The following is a 15790-nucleotide window of genomic DNA, read 5'->3' as shown; positions in this document are numbered from 1 at the left end:
TTTAAAAGCACAAATATGTGTCAGTGCAATCAGTAAATAATGAGAAATGAAATCCAGAACTTGGCAAGAATCCCAAGTAGATGTCTTGGAGTGGTTGGGGAAGGGAATCTTGTCAATGATGGCACACTGTGCATTGACACTGCAGCAGCTGCTGCACCTCTTCCAAACTTAGTTTCTAAAGTGATAGTTTACAAAAAAGGGAATTGGATAATTGCATAAAAGGAGAGGCAAACAAAAGCAGAGCGAAGGAAATGGGCCCAACTGGCCTCAATGGCCTGGCAATGTGTTGTGCACTGCTGAGCGTCCATTGCTGGGTCAATACCTCTGCAGCCTTGCAAAATGTCGCAGTGGAATTGCATTTCAATGAAACAAGCACCACAAATAGATCATGACTGTATAGTTTAACAATACTTGCAGCTTCCTCAGCCCTGCAACCACGCTGAGTTTCTGTAGTGTAGTGGTGATCACATTTGTCTAACACGCAAAAGGTCCCCAGTTTGAAACTGGGTAGAAACATTTTCGAAACAAACCCAAACTTCTGACCACTGTATCTGCAATCATTGACATTCCCCATTGACACAGCACAATTTCTCAAAGTCCTATTTCTCTTGCACATTGTGTGCACAATGCCTTGCAATCGCTCCTCTTTCTAGTCCTGATGCTGCAGAAAGTTCCTCAAAACCTAGCACTTGCACTTCATTTGGCTCAGATTAGAATAGAAACCTGCAACACGAGCTTGCTAAGTAACAGCTGATCTAAGTCTCATTTCAGACGAGGCAAAAGCACATCAGCAATTCACTATCGCCAGCTCCACATTCGTTGAGCCAGGGGCACGCCGCAATATTTTGACCCGCACTGTCAATTACTCGTTGCTCGCAGCAAGAGGCGTCTGCTGCCTCAATCAACAGGTTACTGTCCATCTCAGGGAGGTAAAATAGCACAACCCGGGCCAAATCTCCCCATGAACCAAGCACAGGCTCAGCAAAACGTAGGCACATGATATCCGGGACACTAGACCTCCGAACAGCTCGAACAGAACACCCAAGTGACTGAAACTTTCTTTGAGTTGCAATGATGAATCTCCGGTGGAAACAAGTTTGGGGAAAATGCTCCTCCTGAACATTTCTTTTTGGGTAAAAGGGGCAAAAATCCTTTTCAATTTAACCACTGCTGCAGCAGATTCTTGGTGTCTTAAGCACCTTGACAACGCAGCTCTTAACATGCAGCCGCAATTATGACAAGGGGTAAAGGTTCATGACACGCAGAGGGGAAAAAGTTATTTAAGTTATGACAGTCGCTCACAGACTTATTAGCGTTTTGTTCAGTCAGTAACAGAGACATACCTGGGTTTATTGATGCAGATTAACATAACTATTCAGCGTCACGCAGAGCCGCTAAGAGTACTTTGCCTCCCTTGAAGACGGACACAGCTGATTCTGTAACTGAAGCTAAGGAAACAGGCAAACGTGCCAAATTATCACTTTGTATTGTTCTTCATTCGGCGAGTAACAGGAAAACTAACAAGGTGGCGTTGAAAATGAGATGCACTGCGGCTCCGCTCAATATCAACCCGCTCCTTCATATTGAACTGAGGAAGACTATACATGAATAAAAGCAAAATACTGTGGATGCTGGAAATCTGAAATAAAAACAAGAAATTCTGGAAATACTCAGCAGGTCTGGCAGCATCTGTGGAGAGAGAAGCAGAGTTAACATTTCGGCTCAGTGACCCTTCTTCAGAACTGGCAAATATTAGAAAAGTCAAAGGTTAGAAGCAAGTAAAGCGGGGGTGGAGCAAGAGATAACAAAGGAGAAGGTGTAGATTGGGCAAGGCCACAGAATAGCTGACCAGAAGGTCATGGAGCAAAGGCAAACAATATGTTAATGGTGTGTTGAAAGACAAAGCATTAGTACAGATAGGACTGTTAACGGACTGAAAATTGAACAGCAGCAAGTACAAACATGAAAACAAAACAGTGGGTAAGTAAACTGAACAAACTAAGATGAAATAAAATAAACATAAAAAAAATGTAAAAAATGTAAAAAAGAAAAATAACAAAAAGTGAAAGTAAAATGGGGGGCCCGTCATGATCTGAAATTATTGAACTCAATATTCAGTCCGGCACGCTCTCGTGTGCAGTGGTTTGCACCGCAGCCTCACAGCTCCAGCGACCCGGTTTCAATTCTGGGCACTGCCTGTGTGGTGTTTGCAAGTTCTCCCTGTGTCTGCGTGGGATTCCTCCGGGTGCTCCGGTTTCCTCCCACATGCCAAAGACTTGCTGGTTGATAGGTTAATTGGCCATTCCCAATTGCCCCTAGTAAAGGTAGGTGGTAGGGAAATATAGGGAAGGTGGGGATGTGGTAGGAATATGGAATTCGTGTAGGATTAGTATAAATGGGTGGTCGATGGTCGGCACAGACTCGGTGGGCCGAAGGGCCTGTTTCAGTGCTGTATCACGAAACTAAACTAATCGGTCAACGAGATGCTGTTTTTCGAGCTTGCGTTGTTGTTCACTGGAACACTACAGCAAGCCCAGGATAGAGATGTGAGCATGAGAGCAGCGGGGAGTCTTGAAATGGCAAGCAACCAGAAGCTCAGGGTCCTGCTTGCGGACTGAGCGGACTTGTTCCGCAAAGCGGTCACCCAGTCTGCGTTTGGTCTCCCCAATAAACATGAATATACATTAATTGGATTTAGGCGCCAGTATGTTGCAAAACGAGAAGAAAGAAAGGCACAAATGCCATTAACACTGACTTTACAAATGATTCACTGAAAAATTCTTTCATTTGCTGGAAAAGATGAATATTGTGCATCTGAAAATGGGCACCATGGGATTGTGTTGCATACTCTGTTTTCATGCATTTGCCTGTCATCTATACAATTCAATTTGTGTTGGATATCGCTGAGAATCTCATTTCAAGATGCGGGCACAGATATTAATATAATCCTACTGAAAGTTTAATCCTGGAACAAATCCTGTGTGACGTGGATTGCAACGTTTAGAGGGCTGTGCAGCTAAGATGAGGAAGACGGGAATGATGTGGTTGATGATTGCATGGAATGCATTGCAAACTTGGGTTACGTTGCTTGATTTCATTCTACACCTTGAAATTCAGAAGCAAGTGAGGCACCAGGTGGAAACCAACAGCTGTCTCTGTGGAAGCGGGGACATGGCCTCCGAATCTAACCATTTGAACTCTGAAAACATTCTGCTGGATCTGAACTGCCCTGTATACCAAGGCCAATTTGTATACTTTATAAAGTGGAATGCACAGAACTATGCAGAGTACTCCAGGTGGGGTCTAACCAGGACATTATATAGCTGCAGCGAAGCTTCGCCCCCATTATTTAACTGCCTCTGTTACGCATTCTACTGCTCGGGTAATCACATTGCATGTTGCAAATCAGCAAAATAAGGACGCATTTGATAAAAATAAAGAGTTTAAAAGCATAAATATGTGTCAGTGCAATCAGTAAATAATGAGAAATGAAATCCAGAACTTGGCAAGAATCCCAAGTGGATGTCTTGGAGTGGTTGGGGAAGGGAATCTTGTCAATGATGGCACACTGTGCATTAACACTGCAGCAGCTGCTGCACCTCTTCCAAACTTAGTTTCTTAAGTGAGAGTTTACAAAAAAGGGAATTGGATAATTGCATGAAAGGAGAGGCAAACAAAAGCAGAGCGAAGAAAGTGCGCCCAACTGGCAAGTCTTTGAAAAAACTGGCAATGGTACGATGGCCTGAATGGCCTGGCAATGTGTTGTGCACTGCTGAGCGTCCATTGCTGGGTCAATACCTCTGCAGCCTTGCGAAATGTCACAGTGGAATTGCATTTCAATGAAACAAGCACCACAGATAGATCATGACTGTATAGTTTAACAATACTTGCAGCTTCCTCAGTCTTGTAAGCGTGCTGAGTTTCTGTAGTGCAGTGGTGATCACGTTTGTCTAACATGCAAAAGGTCCCCATTTCAAAACTGGGCAGAAACATTTACGAAACAAACCCAAACTTCTGACCACGATATATGCAATCATTGACATTCCCCATTAACGCAACACAATTTCTCAAAGTCCTATTTCTCTTGCACATTGTGTGCACAATGCCTTGCAATCGCTCCTCTTTCTTGTCCTGATGCTGCAGAAAGTTCCTCAAAACCTAGCACTTGCACTTCATTTGGCTCAGATTAGAATAGAAACCTGCAACACTAGCTTGCTAAGTCACAGCTGATCTAAGTCTCATTTCAGATGAGGCAAAAGCACATCAGCAATTCACTTTCGCCAGCTCCACATTCGTTGAGACAGGGGCACGCAGCAATATTTTGACCCGCACTGTCCAATTACTCGCTGCTAGCAGCAAGAGGGGTCTGCTGCCTCAATCAACAGGTTACTGGCCATCTCAGGGAGGTAAAATAGCACAACCTGGGCCAAATCTCCCCAGAAACCAAGCACAGGCTCAGCAAAACGTAGGCACATGATATCCGGGTCACTATACCTCCGAGCAGCTCGAACAGAACACCCAAGTGACTGAAACTTTCTTTGAGTTGCAATGATGAATCTCCGGTGGAAACAAGTTTGGGGAAAATGCTCCTCCTGAACATTTCTTTTTGGGTAAAAGGGGCAAAAATCCTTTTCAATTTAACCACTGCTGCGGCAGATTCTTGGTGTCTTAAGCACCTTGAAAACGCAGCTCTTAACATGCAGCCGCAATTATGACAAGGGGTAAAGGTTCATGACACGCAGAGGGGAAAAAGTTATTTAAGTTATGACAGTCGCCCACAGACTTATTAGCGTTTTGTTCAGTCAGTAACAGAGACATGCCTGGGTTTATTGATGCAGATTAACATAACTATTCAGCGTCACGCAGAGCTCGAAGAGTACTTTGCCTCCCTTAAAGACGGACACAGCTGATTCTGTAACTGAAGCTAAGGAAACAGGCAGACGTGCCAAATTATCACTTTGTATTGTTCTTCATTCGGCGAGTAACAGGAAAACTAACAAGGTGGCGTTGAAAATGAGATGCACTGCGGCTCCGCTCAATATCAACCCGCTCCTTCATATTGAACTGAGGAAGAATATCCATGAATAAAAGCAAAATACTGTGGATGCTGGAAATCTGAAATAAAAACAAGAAATTCTGGAAATACTCAGCAGGTCTGGCAGCATCTGTGGAGAGAGAAGCAGAGTTAACATTTCGGCTCAGTGACCCTTCTTCAGAACTGGCAAATATTAGAAAAGTCAAAGGTTAGAAGCAAGTAAAGCGGGGGTGGAGCAAGAGATAACAAAGGAGAAGGTGCAGATTGGGCAAGGCCACAGAATAGCTGACCAGAAGGTCATGGAGCAAAGGCAAACAATATGTTAATGGTGTGTTGAAAGACAAAGCATTAGTACAGATAGAACTGTTAACGGACTGAGAATTGAACAGCAGCAAGTACAAACATGAAAACAAAACAGCGGGTAAGTAAACTGAACAAACTAAGATGAAATAAAATAAACATACAAAAAAATGTAAAAAATGTAAAAAAGAAAAATAACAAAAAGTGAAAGTAAAATGGGGGGCCCGTCATGATCTGAAATTATTGAACTCAATATTCAGTCCGGCACGCTCTCATGTGCAATGGTTAGCACCGCAGCCTCACAGCTCCAGCGACCCGGTTTCAATTCTGGGCACTGCCTGTGTGGTGTTTGCAAGTTCTCCCTGTGTCTGCGTGGGATTCCTCCGGGTGCTCCGGTTTCCTCCCACATGCCAAAGACTTGCTGGTTGATAGGTTAATTTGCCATTCCCAATTGCCCCTAGTAAAGGTAGGTGGTAGGGAAATATAGGGAAGGTGGTAGGAATATGGAATTCGTGTAGGATTAGTATAAATGGGTGGTCGATGGTTGGCACAGACTCGGTGGGCCGAAGGGCCTGTTTCAGTGCTGCATCACGAAACTAAACGAATCGGTCAACGAGATGCTGTTTTTCGAGCTTGCGACTGGAACACTACAGCAAGCCCAGGATAGAGATGTGAGCATGAGAGCAGCGGGGAGTCTTGAAATGGCAAGCAACCAGAAGCTCAGGGTCCTGCTTGCGGACTGAGCGGACGTGTTCCGCAAAGCGGTCACCCAGTCTGCGTTTGGTCTCCCCAATAAACATGAATATACATTAATTGGATTTAGGCGCCAGTATGTTGCAAAACGAGAAGAAAGAAAGGCACAAATGCCATTAACACTGACTTTACAAATGATTCACTGAAAAATTCTTTCATTTGCTGGAAAAGATGAATATTGTGCATCTGAAAATGGGCACCATGGGATTGTATTGCATACTCTGTTTTCCTGTATTTGCCTGTCATCTATACAATTCAATTTGTGTTGGATATCGCTGAGAATCTCATTTCAAGATGCGGGCACAGATATTAATATAATCCTACTGAAAGTTTAATCCTGGAACAAATCCTGTGTGACGTGGATTGCAACGTTTAGAGGGCTGTGCAGCTAAGGTGAGGAAGACGGGAATGATGTGGTTGCATGGAATGCATTGCAAACTTGGGTTACGTTGCTTGATTTCATTCTACACCTTGAAATTCAGAAGCAAGTGAGGCACCAGGTGGAAACCAACAGCTGTCTCTGTGGAAGCGGGGACATGGCCTCCGAATCTAACCATTTGAACTCTGAAAACATTCTGCTGGATCTGAACTGCCCTGGATACCAAGGCCAATTTGTATACTTTATAAAGTGGAATGCCCAGAACTATGCAGAGTACTCCAGGTGGGGTCTAACCAGGACATTATATAGCTGGAGCGAAGCTTCGCCCCCATTATTTAACTGCCTCTGTTACGCATTCTACTGCTAGGGTAATCACATTTTATGTTGCAAATCAGCAAAATAAGGACTCATTTGATAAAAAATAAAGAATTTAAAAGCACAAGTATGTGTCAGTGCAATCAGTAAATAATGAGAAATGAAATCCAGAACTTGGCAAGAATCCCAAGTGGATGTCTTGGAGTGGTTGGGGAAGGGAATCTTGTCAATGATGGCACACTGTGCATTAACACTGCAGCAGCTGCTGCACCTCTTCCAAACTTAGTTTCTTAAGTGAGAGTTTACAAAAAAGGGAATTGGATAATTGCATGAAAGGAGAGGCAAACAAAAGCAGAGCGAAGGAAGTGGGCCCAACTGGCAAGTCTTTGAAAAAACTGGCAATGGTACGATGGCCTGAATGGCCTGGCCATGTGTTGTGCACTGCTGAGCGTCTATTGCTGGGTCAATACCTCTGCAGCCTTGCGAAATGTCACAGTGGAATTGCATTTCAATGAAACAAGCACCACAAATAGATCATGAATGTATAGTTTAACAATACTAGCAGCTTCCTCAGGTTTGTAAGCGTGCTGTGTTTCTGTAGTGTAGTGGTGATCACGTTTGTCTTACACGCAAAAGGTCCACAGTTCGAAACTGGGCAGAAACATTTTCGAAACAAACCCAAACTTCTGACCACGATGTCTGCAATCATTGACATTCCCCATTAACACAACACAATTTCTCAAAGTCCTATTTCTCTTGCACAATGCCTTGCAATCGCTCCTCTTTCTAGTCCTGATGCTGCAGAAAGTTCCTCAAAACCTAGCACTTGCACTTCATTTGGCTCAGATTAGAATAGAAACCTGCATCACTAGCTTGCTAAGTCACAGCTGATCTAAGTCTCATTTCAGATGAGGAAAAAGCACATCAGCAATTCACTTTCGCCAGCTCCACATTCGTTGAGACAGGGGCACGCCGCAATATTTTGACCCGCACTGTCCAATTACTCGCTGCTAGCAGCAAGAGGGGTCTGCTGCCTCAATCAACAGGTTACTGGCCATCTCAGGGAGGTAAAATAGCACAACCCGGGCCAAATCTCCCCAGAAACCAAGCACAGGCTCAGCAAAACGTAGGCACATGATATCCGGGCCACTAAACCTCCGAGCAGCTCGAACAGAACACCCAAGTGACTGAAACTTTCTTTGAGTTGCAATGGTGAATCTCCGGTGGAAACAAGTTTGGGGAAAATGCTCCTCCTGAACATTTCTTTTTGGGTAAAAGGGGCAAAAATCCTTTTCAATTTAACCACTGCTGCGGCAGATTCTTGGTGTCTTAAGCACCTTGAAAACGCAGCTCTTAACATGCAGCCGCAATTATGACAAGGGGTAAAGGTTCATGACACGCAGAGGGGAAAAAGTTATTTAAGTTATGACAGTCGCTCACAGACTTATTAGCGTTTTGTTCAGTCAGTAACAGAGACATACCTGGGTTTATTGATGCAGATTAACATAACTATTCAGCGTCACGCAGAGCCGCGAAGAGTACTTTGCCTCCCTTAAAGACAGACACAGCTGATTCTGTAACTGAAGCTAAGGAAACAGGCAGACGTGCCAAATTATCACTTTGTATTGTTCTTCATTCGGCGAGTAACAGGAAAACTAACAAGGTGGCGTTGAAAATGAGATGCACTGCGGCTCCGCTCAATATCAACCCGCTCCTTCATATTGAACTGAGGAAGACCATACATGAATAAAAGCAAAATACTGTGGATGCTGGAAATCTGAAATAAAAACAAGAAATTCTGGAAATACTCAGCAGGTCTGGCAGCATCTGTGGAGAAAGAAGCAGAGTTAACATTTCGGCTCAGTGACCCTTCTTCAGAACTGGCAAATATTAGAAAAGTCAAAGGTTAGAAGCAAGTAAAGCGGGGGTGGAGCAAGAGATAACAAAGGAGAAGGTGTAGATTGGGCAAGGCCACAGAATAGCTGACCAGAAGGTCATGGAGCAAAGGCAAACAATATGTTAATGGTGTGTTGAAAGACAAAGCATTAGTACAGATAGGACTGTTAACGGACTGAAAATTGAACAGCAGCAAGTACAAACATGAAAACAAAACAGTGGGTAAGTAAACTGAACAAACTAAGATGAAATAAAATAAACATACAAAAAAATGTAAAAAATGTAAAAAAAGAAAAATAACAAAAAGTGAAAGTAAAATGGGGGGCCCGACATGATCTGAAATTATTGAACTCAATATTCGGTCCGGCACGCTCTCGTGTGCAATGGTTAGCACCGCAGCCTCACAGCTCCAGCGACCCGGTTTCAATTCTGGGCACTGCCTGTGTGGTGTTTGCAAGATCTCCCTGTGTCTGCGTGGGATTCCTCCGGGTGCTCCGGTTTCCTCCCACATGACAAAGACTTGCTGGTTGATAGGGTAATTGGCCATTCCCAATTGCCCCTAGTAAAGGTAGGTGGTAGGGAAATATAGGGACAGTGGGGAAGTGGTAGGAATATGGAATTCGTGTAGGATTAGTATAAATGGGTGGTCGATGGTCGGCACAGACTCGGTGGGCCGAAGGGCCTGTTTCAGTGCTGTATCACGAAACTAAACTAATCGGTCAACGAGATGCTGTTTTTCGAGCTTGCGTTGTTGTTCACTGGAACACTACAGCAAGCCCACGATAGAGATGTGAGCATGAGAGCAGCGGGGAGTCTTGAAATGGCAAGCAACCAGAAGCTCAGGGTCCTGCTTGCGGACTGAGCGGACGTGTTCCGCAAAGCGTTCACCCAGTCTGCGTTTGGTCTCCCCAATAAACATGAATATACATTAATATAAAAGCAAAATACTGCGGATGCTGGAAATCTGAAACAAAAACAAGAAATGCTGGATTCACTCAGCAGGTCTGGCAGCATCTATGTAAAGAATGTACATACCATGAATATACATTAATTGGATTCAGGCGCCAGTATGTTGCAAAACGAGAAGAAAGAAAGGCACAAATGCCATGAACACTGACTTGACAAATGATTCACTGAAAAATTCTTTCATTTGCTGGAAAAGATGAATATTGTGCATCTGAAAATAGGCACCATGGGATTGTGTTGCATACTGACCTGTTTTCCTGTATTTGCCTGTCATCTACACAATTCAATTTGTGTTGGATATCGCTGAGAATCTCATTTCAAGATGCGGGCACAGATATTAATATAATCCTACTGAAAGTTTAATCCTGGAACAAATCCTGTGTGACGTGGATTGCAACTATTAGAGGGCTGTGCAGCTAAGGTGAGGAAGACGGGAATGATGTGGTTGATGATTGCATGGAATGCATTGCAAACTTGGGTTACGATGCTTGATTTCATTCTACACCTTGAAATTCAGAAGCAAGTGAGGCACCAGGTGGAAACCAACAGCTGTCTCTGTGGAAGCGATGACATGGCTTCCTAATCTAACCATTTGAACTCTGAAAACATTCTGCTGGATCTGAACTGCCCTGTACACCAAGGCCAATTTGTATACTTTATAAAGTGGAATGCCCAGAACTATGCAGAGTACTCCAGGTGGGGTCTAACCAGGACATTATATAGCTGTAGCGAAGCTTCGCCCCCATTATTTAACTGCCTCTGTTACGCATTCTACTGCTCGGGTAATCACATTGTATGTTGCAAATCAGCAAAATAAGGACGCATTTGATAAAAATAAAGAGTTTAAAAGCACAAATATGTGTCAGTGCAATCAGTAAATAATGAGAAATGAAATCCAGAACTTGGCAAGAATCCCAAGTGGATGTCTTGGAGTGGTTGGGGAAGGGAATCTTTGTCAATGATGGCACACTGTGCATTGACACTGCAGCAGCTGCTGCACCTCTTCCAAACTTAGTTTCTTAAGTGAGAGTTTACAAAAAAGGGAATTGGATAATTGCATGAAAGGAGAGGCAAACAAAAGCAGAGCGAAGGAAGTGTGCCCAACTGGCAAGTCTTTGAAAAAGTGGCAATGGTACGATGGCCTGAATGGCCTGGCAATGTGTTGTGCACTGCTGAGCGTCCATTGCAGGGTCAATACCCCTGCAGCCTTGCAAAATGTCACAGTGGAATTGCATTTCAATGAAACAAGCACCACAAATAGATCATGACTGTATAGTTTAACAATACTTGCAGCTTCCTCAGCCCTGCAAACGTGCTGAGTTTCTGTAGTGTAGTGGTGATCACGTTTGTTTAACACGCAAAAGGTCCCCAGTTCGAAACTGGGCAGAAACATTTTCGAAACGAACCCAAACTTCTGACCACGAGAGATGCAATCATTGACATTCCCCATTAACACAACACAATTTCTCAAAGCCCTATTTCTCTTGCACATTGTGTGCACAATGCCTTGCAATCGCTCCTCTTTCTAGTCCTGATGCTGCAGAAAGTTCCTCAAAACCTAGCACTTGCACTTCATTTGGCTCAGATTAGAATAGAAACCTGCAACACGAGCTTGCTAAGTAACAGCTGATCTAAGATTCATTTCAGACGAGGCAAAAGCACATCAGCAATTCACTTTCGCCAGCTCCACATTCATTGAGACAGGGGCACGCCGCAATATTTTGACCCGCACTGTCCAATTACTCGCTGCTCGCAGCAAGAGGCGTCTGCTGCCTCAATCAACAGGTTACTGGCCATCTCAGGGAGGTAAAAAAGCACAACCCGGGCCAAATCTCCCCAGAAACCAAGCACAGGCTCAGCAAAATGTAGGCACATGATATCCGGGTCACTAAACCTCCGAGCAGCTCGAACAGAACACCTAAGTGACTGAATCTTTCTTTGAGTTGCAATGATGAATCTCCGGTGGAAACAAGTTTGGGGAAAATGCTCCTCCTGAACATTTCTTTTTGGGTAAAAGGGGCAAAAATCCTTTTCAATTTAACCACTGCTGCGGCAGATTCTTGGTGTCTTAAGCACCTTGAAAACGCAGCTCTTAACATGCAGCCGCAATTATGACAAGGGGTAAAGGTTCATGACACGCAGAGGGGAAAAAGTTATTTAAGTTATGACAGTCGCTCACAGACTTATTAGCGTTTTGTTCAGTCAGTAACAGAGACATACCTGGGTTTATTGATGCTGATTAACATAACTATTCAGCGTCACGCAGAGCCGCGAAGAGTACTTTGCCTCCCTTAAAGACAGACACAGCTGATTCTGTAACTGAAGCTAAGGAAACAGGCAGACGTGCCAAATTATCACTTTGTATTGTTCTTCATTCGGCGAGTAACAGGAAAACTAACAAGGTGGCGTTGAAAATGAGATGCACTGCGGCTCCGCTCAATATCAACCCGCTCCTTCATATTGAACTGAGGAAGACCATACATGAATAAAAGCAAAATACTGTGGATGCTGGAAATCTGAAATAAAAACAAGAAATTCTGGAAATACTCAGCAGGTCTGGCAGCATCTGTGGAGAGAGAAGCAGAGTTAACATTTCGGCTCAGTGACCCTTCTTCAGAACTGGCAAATATAAGAAAAGTCAAAGGTTAGAAGCAAGTAAAGCGGGGGTGGAGCAAGAGATAACAAAGGAGAAGGTGTAGATTGGGCAAGGCCACAGAATAGCTGACCAGAAGGTCATGGAGCAAAGGCAAACAATATGTTAATGGTGTGTTGAAAGACAAAGCATTAGTACAGATAGGACTGTTAACGGACTGAAAATTGAACAGCAGCAAGTACAAACATGAAAACAAAACAGTGGGTAAGTAAACTGAACAAACTAAGATGAAATAAAATAAACATACAAAAAAATGTAAAAAATGTAAAAAAGAAAAATAACAAAAAGTGAAAGTAAAATGGGGGGCCCGTCATGATCTGAAATTATTGAACTCAATATTCAGTCCGGCACGCTCTCGTGTGCAGTGGTTAGCACCGCAGCCTCACTGCTCCAGCGACCCGGTTTCAATTCTGGGCACTGCCTGTGTGGTGTTTGCAAGTTCTCCCTGTGTCTGCGTGGGATTCCTCCGGGTGCTCCGGTTTCCTCCCACATGCCAAAGACTTGCTGGTTGATAGGTTAATTGGCCATTCCCAATTGCCCCTAGTAAAGGTAGGTGGGAGGGAAATATAGGGAAAGTGGGGATGTGGTAGGAATATGGAATTCGTGTAGGATTAGTATAAATGGGTGGTCGATGGTCGGCACAGACTCGGTGGGCCGAAGGGCCTGTTTCAGTGCTGTATCACGAAACTAAACTAATCGGTCAACGAGATGCTGTTTTTTGAGCTTGCGTTGTTGTTCACTGGAACACTACAGCAAGCCCAGGATAGAGATGTGAGCATGAGAGCAGCGGGGAGTCTTGAAATGGCAAGCAACCAGAAGCTCAGGGTCCTGCTTGCGGACTGAGCGGACGTGTTCCGCAAAGCGGTCACCCAGTCTGCGTTTGGTCTCCCCAATAAACATGAATATACATTAATTGGATTTAGGCGCCAGTATGTTGCAAAACGAGAAGAAAGAAAGGCACAAATGCCATTAACACTGACTTGACAAATGATTCACTGAAAAATTCTTTCATTTGCTGGAAAAGATGAATATTGTGCATCTGAAAATAGGCACCATGGGATTGTGTTGCATACTGACCTGTTTTCCTGTATTTGCCTGTCATCTACACAATTCAATTTGTGTTGGATATCGCTGAGAATCTCATTTCAAGATGCGGGCACAGATATTAATATAATCCTACTGAAAGTTTAATCCTGGAACAAATCCTGTGTGACGTGGATTGCAACTATTAGAGGGCTGTGCAGCTAAGGTGAGGAAGACGGGAATGATGTGGTTGATGATTGCATGGAATGCATTGCAAACTTGGGTTACGTTGCTTGATTTCATTCTACACCTTGAAATTCAGAAGCAAGTGAGGCACCAGGTGGAAACCAACAGCTGTCTCTGTGGAAGCGGGGACATGGCTTCCTAATCTAACCATTTGAACTCTGAAAACATTCTGCTGGATCTGAACTGCCCTGTACACCAAGGCCAATTTGTATACTTTATAAAGTGGAATGCCCAGAACTATGCAGAGTACTCCAGGTGGGGTCTAACCAGGACATTATATAGCTGTAGCAAAGCTTCGCCCCCATTATTTAACTGCCTCTGTTACGCATTCTACTGCTCGGGTAATCACATTGTATGTTGCAAATCAGCAAAATAAGGACGCATTTGATAAAAATAAAGAGTTTAAAAGCACAAATATGTGTCAGTGCAATCAGTAAATAATGAGAAATGAAATCCAGAACTTGGCAAGAATCCAAAGTGGATGTCTTGGAGTGGTTGGGGAAGGGAATCTTTGTCAATGATGGCACACTGTGCATTGACACTGCAGCAGCTGCTGCACCTCTTCCAAACTTAGTTTCTTAAGTGAGAGTTTACAAAAAAGGGAATTGGATAATTGCATGAAAGGAGAGGCAAACAAAAGCAGAGCGAAGGAAGTGGGCCCAACTGGCAAGTCTTTGAAAAAGTGGCAATGGTACGATGGCCTGAATGGCCTGGCAATGTGTTGTGCACTGCTGAGCGTCCATTGCAGGGTCAATACCCCTGCAGCCTTGCAAAATGTCACAGTGGAATTGCATTTCAATGAAACAAGCACCACAAATAGATCATGACTGTATAGTTTAACAATACTTGCAGCTTCCTCAGCCCTGCAAACGTGCTGAGTTTCTGTAGTGTAGTGGTGATCACGTTTGTTTAACACGCAAAAGGTCCCCAGTTCGAAACTGGGCAGAAACATTTTCGAAACGAACCCAAACTTCTGACCACGAGAGATGCAATCATTGACATTCCCCATGAACACAACACAATTTCTCAAAGCCCTATTTCTCTTGCACATTGTGTGCACAATGCCTTGCAATCGCTCCTCTTTCTAGTCCTGATGCTGCAGAAAGTTCCTCAAAACCTAGCACTTGCACTTCATTTGGCTCAGATTAGAATAGAAACCTGCAACACGAGCTTGCTAAGTAACAGCTGATCTAAGATTCATTTCAGACGAGGCAAAAGCACATCAGCAATTCACTTTCGCCAGCTCCACATTCATTGAGACAGGGGCACGCCGCAATATTTTGACCCGCACTGTCCAATTACTCGCTGCTCGCAGCAAGAGGCGTCTGCTGCCTCAATCAACAGGTTACTGGCCATCTCAGGGAGGTAAAAAAGCACAACCCGGGCCAAATCTCCCCAGAAACCAAGCACAGGCTCAGCAAAATGTAGGCACATGATATCCGGGTCACTAAACCTCCGAGCAGCTCGAACAGAACACCTAAGTGACTGAATCTTTCTTTGAGTTGCAATGATGAATCTCCGGTGGAAACAAGTTTGGGGAAAATGCTCCTCCTGAACATTTCTTTTTGGGTAAAAGGGGCAAAAATCCTTTTCAATTTAACCACTGCTGCGGCAGATTCTTGGTGTCTTAAGCACCTTGAAAACGCAGCTCTTAACATGCAGCCGCAATTATGACAAGGGGTAAAGGTTCATGACACGCAGAGGGGAAAAAGTTATTTAAGTTATGACAGTCGCTCACAGACTTATTAGCGTTTTGTTCAGTCAGTAACAGAGACATACCTGGGTTTATTGATGCTGATTAACATAACTATTCAGCGTCACGCAGAGCCGCGAAGAGTACTTTGCCTCCCTTAAAGACAGACACAGCTGATTCTGTAACTGAAGCTAAGGAAACAGGCAGACGTGCCAAATTATCACTTTGTATTGTTCTTCATTCGGCGAGTAACAGGAAAACTAACAAGGTGGCGTTGAAAATGAGATGCACTGCGGCTCCGCTCAATATCAACCCGCTCCTTCATATTGAACTGAGGAAGACCATACATGAATAAAAGCAAAATACTGTGGATGCTGGAAATCTGAAATAAAAACAAGAAATTCTGGAAATACTCAGCAGGTCTGGCAGCATCTGTGGAGAGAGAAGCAGAGTTAACATTTCGGCTCAGTGACCCTTCTTCAGAACTGGCAAATATAAGAAAAGTCAAAGGTTAGAAGCAAGTAAAGCGGG

The 15790-nt window shown here is 43.9% G+C and overlaps 5 non-coding genes across 5 annotated transcripts; all 5 read left to right on the top strand.

Moving 5' to 3' along the window:
* Window positions 1-443: 443 nt before the first annotated feature.
* trnav-aac (transfer RNA valine (anticodon AAC)) lies at window positions 444-516 on the top strand. Its single transcript has one exon. It is a non-coding gene; the product is annotated as a tRNA-Val (tRNA).
* Window positions 517-3919: 3403 nt separating this feature from the next.
* Window positions 3920-3992, top strand: trnav-aac (transfer RNA valine (anticodon AAC)). Its single transcript has one exon. It is a non-coding gene; the product is annotated as a tRNA-Val (tRNA).
* Window positions 3993-7373: 3381 nt separating this feature from the next.
* Window positions 7374-7446, top strand: trnav-uac (transfer RNA valine (anticodon UAC)). The gene has a single exon. It is a non-coding gene; the product is annotated as a tRNA-Val (tRNA).
* Window positions 7447-10963: 3517 nt separating this feature from the next.
* trnav-aac (transfer RNA valine (anticodon AAC)) lies at window positions 10964-11036 on the top strand. The gene has a single exon. It is a non-coding gene; the product is annotated as a tRNA-Val (tRNA).
* Window positions 11037-14444: 3408 nt separating this feature from the next.
* On the top strand, window positions 14445-14517 carry trnav-aac (transfer RNA valine (anticodon AAC)). The gene has a single exon. It is a non-coding gene; the product is annotated as a tRNA-Val (tRNA).
* The last annotated feature ends 1273 nt before the right edge of the window (window positions 14518-15790 follow it).

This window comes from Heterodontus francisci, chromosome 22 (genome assembly GCF_036365525.1).
Source record: "Heterodontus francisci isolate sHetFra1 chromosome 22, sHetFra1.hap1, whole genome shotgun sequence".
Lineage (NCBI taxonomy): Eukaryota > Metazoa > Chordata > Chondrichthyes > Heterodontiformes > Heterodontidae > Heterodontus > Heterodontus francisci.
Note: the sequence above shows the minus strand (reverse complement) of the source record. Positions and strands in the feature narration are given on the sequence as shown.